This window comes from Salvia splendens, chromosome 17, assembly GCF_004379255.2.
Source record: "Salvia splendens isolate huo1 chromosome 17, SspV2, whole genome shotgun sequence".
Lineage (NCBI taxonomy): Eukaryota > Viridiplantae > Streptophyta > Magnoliopsida > Lamiales > Lamiaceae > Salvia > Salvia splendens.
In genome coordinates, this window is record NC_056048.1 from 19,062,198 (window position 1) to 19,072,228 (window position 10,031).

Consider the following 10,031-nt stretch of genomic DNA (forward strand, 5'->3'; position numbering starts at 1 on the left):
AGTCGTTTGATTCAGCCATGTGGTACAAAGAGCGAACCAAATTGTGGCATGACAGAAATCTGAGGACCAAGGATCTCCATGTTGGGCAGAAAGTACTACTCTTCCAGTCGAGGTTGAAGCTCATGCCTGGGAAGCTCAAGTCAAAGTGGACCGGACCCTATGTCATAGGCTAAAGGTATTTAGGGATAATAGTGATGTGGCCGGTTTCAGTCAAATAGGGGGAGCAGGGGGCATAACCGGAGAAGCCCCATCTGAACCGATAGTTCAGTCCAGAGTACAACCAGAAGGAGAATCTTCCTCGGCGACCGCATCGCCTGAGACCTCAGAACTCTCCCCGACTAACCAAGAGACTGATTCAATGGATATTGATGCCATTGCCGCCCATTATGATTCAGATCCAGAGGAAAGGGAGGCGAGAAAGGAACCGTTGAACCCGAGAGGACGCCGGTAGCAGAGCCTATTCTTCAAGAAGTGTCGAAGGAAGAGATAGATCTTAATGAGTCCGCCAAGAAGCAGGGTCTCATGACTGATGAGGAATTCGAAGCACTGTTAGCGGAGGTAACTCAAGGGGAGGGGAGAGATGAAGAGGAGGCAGTAAGCGAGGGTAGAGACGACCAGCCAGTAGAATAGAAGGAAGAAGAAAGAGTCGAGTCAGAAACGTCCCAGCAAGAGGCAGGAGCGGATGAAGCGCGTACTGCTCAGGAGGAGACAGTAGCGAGCATGGAGGTACCGGAGCCAGCAGCACCTCCAGTGATAAAGTCAAAAGCCTTCAAGCGAAAGCTAGTGTTGAAGGGCGACTCAAAGGGGGCACGGCCGAAACCGCAGAGGGTATCGCAAAGATGCTTGGGCAAATGGGCAGCTAGTAAGGCAAAGCCAAACACAGAGGCAAATCCGGTAGAAATTTTGAGCGAAGAAGAAAGGGGTACTCCCACCAAACCTGGGGAGTAGTTTTTACCCGCGACTAACTTAGAGGAAACTGCAATGGAAGCAGAAGCGGTCTGTCCGACGCCGGGTGGCCAAGGTGAAGAGGCTGATTGGGTGGCTGAGGGTCTGGACCTCGCATCCAAGTCAGCAGGCCAGGAGGAGCAAGGAATTGACATTATCCGTACCAGCGGAGAGACTAGTCCTGCTGCCCAGGATCAGTGTTCAACACAAGCTGAGAAGGAACCCGAAGAAGAGAAAGACGGGGTTGATGGAGAGGAAGCCAGATACAAGGCAAAGAGGAATGAAAGGGAAAAGCTCCTATGAAGAAGAAGCCCAGCGCCAAAGAAGCAACGCACTGTGAACACCAACGTAGTCATCACGGAACCAGATTGGAGGGCACCGCCTCGCCAGCAAGAGACGAGCGACAGTGATTATACAACCAGTGAGGTTTCTGACTCCGACATTGACATTTCCCTGGAGAATGAAGAGTATAGAGAGCACCAACTCCCGCAAGATCATCAGGAGCTTGTACATCCCCCATTGGAGAGGATGAGGTACCGGCGCTGGACAGTGGACCTTACTGATGAGTTAGTTGAGGATATGAAGCATTTTGACACGAGGAAACTGCAGGAAGCGTTTGGCGACAAGGACGATAGCAGTAAGCAACTTAAAAGTAGAGAGGTACTTCATTACCCTTCCCTTGAGGCTTTGAGCGCCCGTGTACCCTTCTTATTACATTTGCGTTCTTTGGGTTTCGACTGGCTATTGGAAAACTAAGATCCGAGTATACCAGTGAGATTGGCGAAGGAGTTTCACCCCGCGTTTCTACGCGATGGGTGGGGAAGCCATACCAGCTGGGAGAGCTTCAGCAAGCCAGAATGTACAAGGTCATGAGCAGCGGCAAGAAAGGTTAGAGAAGGCAGTAGAAGAGTTGGCGAAAGAGAATAGGCAGGCAAGGGCGGAGTTGAACCGCTTGACGAACGTGATGGAAGAAATCTTCAAAGAATTGGCAGCAGGGAAGCTAGTGAGAAAAGCGGGAACGAGTGGCCATGGCGGCCAGGATGATGAACCCATGGAGACCGAGACAGAAAAAGCAGCGCAGAAGGAAGTCAGACCATAGGGAACCGAGACAGAAGGAAAGGAATTAGGAGAAGGAGATGCCGAAGAGTCGGCAGAATCTGGGAACAAGCAGTCCGAGAATGAGGAGGAACAACCGGAAGAACCACCTGCACCACAACCTGCCCCGCGAAGGAGCAAGAGGACCAAGTGACCAACTATACTAACCAGTTAGTTTTCTTTTTATTTTCAGTTTTTAGTTTTTCATATTTTAATTGTGTTTTGCTGTGTTTTAGGTAGTATAATTTGTGTTGTAAATGTGTGCAAACCCGTTCTAACACTTAGCCTAGTCAATAGTCTTAGTGTGAGAAGTTAAGGGTTTGCCAATTTGGCGCATGTTTTATGTTTATTTGTTTTTACGTATGCATGTTAGCTCACACTTAGTCCATTATATAGTCGAAGTGTGAGAAGTTTCAGTAGAAACATGTGTTTTGCTTGTTTGGTATGTCTGTGTGTCAGCCATACTGGCCATTACCTTTTTCCACTTCACAGCCTTATCTGAGGGCAGACACTTGTGAAGTGGGAAGGGGGGGATGCAATGGCCAGTATGACATGTGTACATATGCGTTATCTGTGTTTAGTGTTTGTGTAGTACTCTCTCCGTCCCCCAATTTGAGTCACTCTTTGACTCGGCACGAGTTTTAAGAAAAAGTTTGAATGTGTGGTGTAATAAATGGAGTTAGGTAGTGAAATGTGGGGCCTCCTTGACTTTTTATGTAATAAAGGGTAATTTTGATGTCCAAAAATGGTAAGTGGGAAGAGTGACTCTTATTCGGGGACGGCCCGAAATGGAAAAGAGTGACTCAAATTGGGGGACGGAGGGAGTAATTCTTTAGGTCTAGTTTTTTTTTTCTATGTATGTGTTGATTGGGCTTAAAACTCAACTATCTCGAGCTGACGGTGAGGGGAATTGAAGGAGATAGGACATGCTGGACAATGGAAACCACCCTTTTTAGTATCCCCTAGTCAGTATGAATGAAGCGAGTATGAGAGAAAAGCCCACCCCTAGAGACAAGCACAAAAGCCCTCTTAAAATGTGAGTTAAAGCCTAAAGTGGAACCACTTTCCACTAATTCAGAAAGAAAAGAGTGGCTGCCACAAGGTGCCTAGGGTAAAGTGACCGCGTGTAGCAAACACTGAAGGCAGTAGGAAACCCTCCCTCGAAAAAAAAACCACCTTTAGAACCCCACTTTCTAGCCATATATACCCCGATATAACCCATTAACCACTGGAACTGTGTGTGTGCAAGGCATAAGGCAAGGAGGCAACTGGCCAGAAGTACAGACAAGAAAGAAACCAACTAGAGCGAGAAATGATAAAGCAAGGAGAAAATCGATCAGGAAGTAATTACAGGTCCAAAAAAATTAAGAAGGAATAAGGTGGCTAAGCCACGAAAGGAAAGAAGAAGAATGAGAAGAAAATGGTCGAAAATACTTGACCACACCAAAATAATGAGAAGGAATAAGGTTGGCAAAGCCACAAGACGCTACTAACCAGTTGGGAAGAAACTTCAGAAAAAGTCCAGTAAAGCAGAGGTGACAGCTGAGAGCCAGAGCGCACACAGTTTCCCCATATCGGTATAGGATAGAGATTTTGAACCTTAGAGCCTTAGGAACAACCACCCGAAACACTATAAACCAATATCCCCATTACAAGCCTAAAAGACCTTTAGTAGCCGCACGTGAGATCTAAGTCCGAAGCATTTGTGGTTCAGTATTGTGAGAGAATACAGTCCTTACACCCCTGGTGAGGAATGAGTGACAGAGCGAACCCATTGTTTGGCCGAGAGTTTGGGCGATCTTGACAAACGAATATACTGGCTGGGAGGGAAAGGGGGGGGGGGGGACGGCAGAAGTTCAAGGCTGTCTAAGGCCGGATTGCACCTGATCCCAAGGGGAGGAATGGTTGAAAATATAGCCCAATTATTGTGTTTAATATGTTTGAGTGTTTAATTTTGTCTTTTATGTGTGTTTGTCCTTGTTTACATGTTTTTCGTTGCATCACAGTTTAGAGTCTAGGTTAGGATAGAGTCTGTCAGGGGAGTAACAAGGCTAGAACTCGACTTACTTCTTTTGTTTGTCCTTCACGCTTGAGGACAAGCATGTGGTAAGTGTGAGCAGTTTGATAAGTCGTATTCTAGGCATTGGTTACTGGTCAGTATAATGTGCATAATTGGAATATATATGCAAAACAGTTGCTAAAGTGTGCAGGGATAGTGTTCTGGCCAGTATGGGAATATTCGGAGAATTCAGGTGAAAAGGGCGTCAGGATGTTGCTATCCTGACCAGTAGGCATGCCAGAAAGGCTCGAGATGGAGAAGAAGGATAGCTGGGAAGATTAGCCGCAAGCAAGGGCAAAAGAGTCATTTCATGCAGAGAGTCTACCCTAAAAATCAAGGGAAGCCTCCCTATAAAAGGAAGCCACTTGGAGAAAAAAAAGAGGAGAGGAGAATTTTGGAGGTTTAGTTAGAAATCTCTCTTCGGTAGATCAATCCTTCAGCATTATCCTTCATATTTCTCGTTCCTCGCCACAGCCATGGTCACTTGAATATCGTTGGTTCGCTAGAGTTCCACATCCTCTCGTTCCAGTCAGCGTGTTTTCATCGTGTTAAACAGTTCCATTGCCCGGAGTGGCAAACAATCTTTATTTGCTTTCTTAGTTAATTGCAACTTTGTTTTCTCACATTGGATTGTCGCATTTTTCAGTATTGCCTACGTTGAAGTTTAGTTGTGATCCAAACGTTTTATGCTATGAAGTTGTTTTTGTGCATCGGGTCTTGTTTGATTTAGTTATTTTCTGCCCGGATAGTTTAGATCTAGTGGTTTCGGTATGTTCCAGTGTTGAATCGCATGTTCTCATTCTGTCGTTAATTTCTCTAAGTTTGCAAGTTTAGATAGCTGTTAGATTTTAAATCTGAAATGGTTAAGTGTGAAAGTCCAGTTCACGTCAATTCTGCCAACTTGCATGTTGACCAGAAAGCGTAGTTACAGTTTCAGTGTTCGATCTTTAATTTGAAGTTTTAAGTTGTAGATCTGTGTTCTTGAAGTTGTTAATCTGTGTTTTTATGGTGAGTAGTCTGGATGTGTTGATCTGATTTGATTCTTGTTGAAGACGATAACATTTCCATCCTACTTGGGGACCACTTTTGCTTTTTAGTTGCCTTTTACTTTTGTCCCTTACTTTCAGATGGCACCTACAGATCTGACAGAGTAGCCACCCAACTATAAACGCATGCATGATTCGAAACTGAATTTAACTTTGGATCATTCACCGAATTTCCTGGGTCGAGCAAACAAGTTTCCTGGGTCAAGCAAATAAGTTTCCTAAAACAGCCAGACAACAGATCGTAAGAAAAGCAACAGATCAGATTTCCCTAAATAGCTACTGACAAGAAGGCTGCAACTAACAAACTAAAGCAGATTTGATCCTAACTACCAGCAAACTTCATCTTCTTCATGAAACTAAGCTAAAACAAAGCTAAAACAGAGCAAGCATTGAACACTATGAAAACAGAGCATGCTTCAAAACCTCTCGTAAACACGAAATTCAAGCTAGAACTGCCAGATCTACTCTCCTGGGTCAAGCGGAAAGCAGAATAAACACAGATATACCTTGCATGCATCACCTAAACTAACAGATACAGAAATCGAGCACGTGAACAACTAGATCTCAACCTCTAAACTACTGGAAATCATGTAACATCATGGATCTAAACATCTAAGCCATCAATTGCGAAAAGCATCCAAGAAACATAAGTAAAAACATCATCAACATGAAAGTAAACACCAAGCTTAATAAAACCATAAATATAAGTCGAGATCCAAAGGCGGAGTCGTCAATTCCTCCGATGAAACTCGAGATCTTACTACATCGTCTCAAAAACGGTAAAAGAAAGCAAGGATCCAACGTCGGAGGCGTCAATTCCACCGTCGAAACCATTGAACTAAGCTAAGAAATCAGCAACCAAACTAAACTAAACTAAGAGAGCAGTGGCGTTAGCGCCTATGAGAGTTTCAACCTAAAACTACGAGAACGTAGCGTTAAGCGCTACCGAGAGCTCCCTACCTAAACTACCATAGCTTAAGCGCTCCCTTCTTCATTCATGTTGGTCCATTTATATAGGGAGGCTTCAAGCTCGAATCCCTAGGGTATGCTCTTCATGAGTTGACGTTGTTTATCCTTAAAATAGGATCTTTTAAATCTGCTCCATTTTCCCTGCCCCGGTAATTGATCTTCATTCATGGGTCTGGCAGATTATTCATGCACTTGCTCTTTGACCTAGCGGATTTTTTGACACTTTTTACTCTTTTCTCTGCTCATTTTGCACCTGCTCCGGCAATTTGCAACATCCTCTTGGACCCAGCAAATATCTGCACACTTAAGCCTCAAATTTACGCATTATCTCCCCAAAAAGGCATATAATATCACCAAAACCAATGCATGAAACGAGCCTTATCAGAAAGGCACTCCTGAATGCAATCGAGAAGACTAGTCCAACAGCCTCACAAGAAAAAGAAAAACCTCCAGGTCAAGGAGAGAAATTCACCCCAGCAATACTATGGCCCCCAGGAGGGAGATTACCAGGCCCAAGTTAACGCTATGGGAAGTTGGAACCTAGATGGAAGTTGGAATCCGGGGAGGCAAAGGGATGCACCCTGGAGGAACCATCTCAATTTTAGATGGTCTGACAATGATCCGAACCAGCCACCCCCACAACAGAACACTCAGTTGACACAACAACCAGAGAGACAGACTAATTGGTCTGGGAGAAATCAGGAGGGGCAGAGCAACTGGAACAACCAGAACCAGGGAGACCACTCTAATTGGGGAATAGGGATCAGACTCAGGGGAACTCTTACGTACCGCCACACCAGAGGAACTACACTGGATACTATCAGAATTCCCAACCACCTTACCAAGGGAACCAAGGGCCAGGAAATCAGTTCCACAATACTTCAGGGGGTCAAGGAAACTTTCGTCCGAGTCAGGGAAGTGGACACATCTGGGTACAGGACCAAGTTCAGGCCATGCGAGTTCTAAAACATCAAAGAATCTAGATGACATGGTACATGATTTAGTCAGTTCTCAACAGCATACGTAGAACAATGTGCAATCCAACAATGACGTAGTGCATAAGCTTCAAGATGCACAGCTAGAGCAGAAGGCAGCAATGGACATGCTGGCCAAACAGTTGTCTCAGATAGCGACCTCTTTGAGTGAAATACGAGGGAACGAAGGGAAGATTCCTGCTTCAGTGAGGCCACCAGACAGGTCTAACATCAGCCAAATCACTTTGAGATCTGGGAAAAGGTATGACGGCCCATTGATGAAAATGAATGAAGAGACACCTGCCACCGAAGGTGAGAAGCGGAAGAACCCAGTTCCTGAACCTGAAAATTCAAAAGTAGATAGTACCTTAAGGAGGGATGATATTCGGGAAGGTAAGCTGGATAGACCGCTAACCAGAGAAACTGAACCATTCTTCCTAGATCCAGAGCCAGAAGCGGAAAAGGAATTAGCAGGGAAAAAAATGGACGGAGTCCCAGCTGAAGGATCTGCACGACCAGGGAGGCAACTAAAGTCGTTCCCACACCGAGGAGAGACTAAGAAGAAAAAGGATGAGCCTGTGGATTTTATGGACATCTTTGGGAAATTGGAGATCAACCTACCATTTTTGCAGGCTTTGAAATTGCTGGTGTTCAGCAGATTGACCAAAGAGTTCATAGCCAGCAAGGCCAGACCACAGTGGAAAGATTCTGATTGGAGAAAATGTATCAGGGGCATCGATAAATGTTTTACCGCTTTCCATTTACAAGAAGCTGGTAGGAGTAAGTATGGTGGATACGAAAGTGGTGATTCAATTGGCGGATAGGTCGTGCATTTGTCCAGAGGGGGTTTTGGAAAATGTTTATAGTCAAGGAGCATGATTTCATGTATCCAGCCGATTTCCATGTTATCAAAATGAGAGACAATGAGTCTGCAGAGTCTAGCGACGTACTTCTAGGGAGACCTCTTCTCCGAACCGCTAAAACTATAATTGATGTTTTCGATGGAACCATATGCTTGGACTATAATGGGGAGAAGTGGAGAGAAGATACTTTTAGCATAGACGAGGCAATGAAGAAACCTTTAGATGTAGAGAATTTGCATGCGATCGATGTTATTAACCCCCTGGTCCAGGAATTTCTTGAGACGGAGTTAATGCAGGAACAGATGAGTAATTCAGAGTCGAGCCATTCGATCGACATGGAGGGTAGGTAGCGATGGTGCGAGGCAATGCACACAAGGGAGTTATCGGATGAAGAGCTGGCCGAAGCAATTTCAGAATTTTGCACGAATCCGGGGGGCAGCAAGATTAAGAGGATCAGCCTATGTGGCTAATCTGGAAAGTACTCCAGGGATTGGAAAGGGAATGAAATCTGATGAAGAAAATAATCCCTTGCCCTAGGAAACAAGCACTCCCAAGAAGGAATTGAAAACGCTCCCTCCAGGACTCAAGTATGCCTATCTGGACGGAAACGCGGCATTTCCAGTAATCATCAATAGCAATTTGACCGAGGAAGGAGGAACAGAAAAAGAAGTTACTGGATGTAATCAGAAGGAACAAAAAAGCGATAGGGTGGACTCTCTCAGACCTAGTAGGAATTAGTCCTGATCTTTGCATGCACCACATTAGGCTGGAGGAAGGTGCAAAGGCTTGTAGAGACCACCAACGCAAGCTGAATCCAAACATGAGAGAGGAGGTTCTAAAGGAGGTCTTGAAACTGCTTTCATTGGGTATATCATTTACTCCATACTTGATAGTGAATGGGTTAGTCTGGTCAATATATGGTACCTAAAAAGTCAGGAATACAGGTGGTTAAGAATGACAAGAATGAATTGGTGCCTACTCGCCTAGTTACTGGCTGGAGGATGTGCATCGATTATAGAAAGTTGAATGAAGCAACCAGGAAGTACCATTTTCCATTACCATTCATTGACCAGATGCTGGAGAGATTGGCTGGAAAGCAATATTTCTGTTTCCTTGACGGGGTATAGTGGATACTTCCAGATCTATGTAGATCCCGATGACCAGGAGAAGACTACATTTACGTGTCCATTTGGCACGTATGATTTTAGAAGAATGTCGTTTGGACTGTGCAATGCGCCAGGCACCTTTCAACGTTGTATGATGAGTATCTTCTCGGATCTACTGGAGGATTGCATCGATATTTTCTTGGACGATTTCACCGTTTATGGGAATTCCTTTGACTCATGTTTAGCAAGCTTGGATATAGTGTTAAGGAGGTGCCAGGAGAAGAATTTAGTCCTCAATTTTGAAAATGCCACTTCATGGTACCGAAGGGAATCGTCTTGGGGCATGTAGTCTCCGAGAAAGGCATACAGGTGGACCCAACAAAGGTTGATGTGATTTCAAAATTGCCTTACCCCACGAAACAGAAAGAAGTTAGGGGATTCCTAGGGCATGCAGGGTTTTATAGAAGATTCATAAAGGACTTCGCGAAGATTGCTCAGCCACTTACCCATCTGTTGCACAATGATGTTGAGGTTCATTTTCGACGAGGAATGTAAAAAGGCTTTTCAGCTGTTGAAAGATAAACTGATATCAGCCCCTATTATCAGAGCACCTGACTGGAGTCTGCCGTTTAAATAATGTGTGATGCAAGTGACTACGCAGTAGGGGCGGTGCTAGGTCAAAGGATAGATAGAAAAAGTTACGTGATCTTCTATGCCTCAAAGACACTAAACCAGGCCCAGAAGAATTATGACACCACAAAAAAGGAAATGCTGGCCGTCGTGTATTCCTTGAAAAATTCCGACCATACTTACTAGGGTCTAGTGTGATCGTTTTTACCGATCACGCAGCTATTGAGTACTTACTGGTGAAGAAAGAATCCAAGCCAAGGTTAATCCGTGGGTAGTACTTCTCTTGCAAGAATTTGATTGGGAAGCAAAGGATAAGAAAGAAACAGAGAATAAGGTGGCGGACC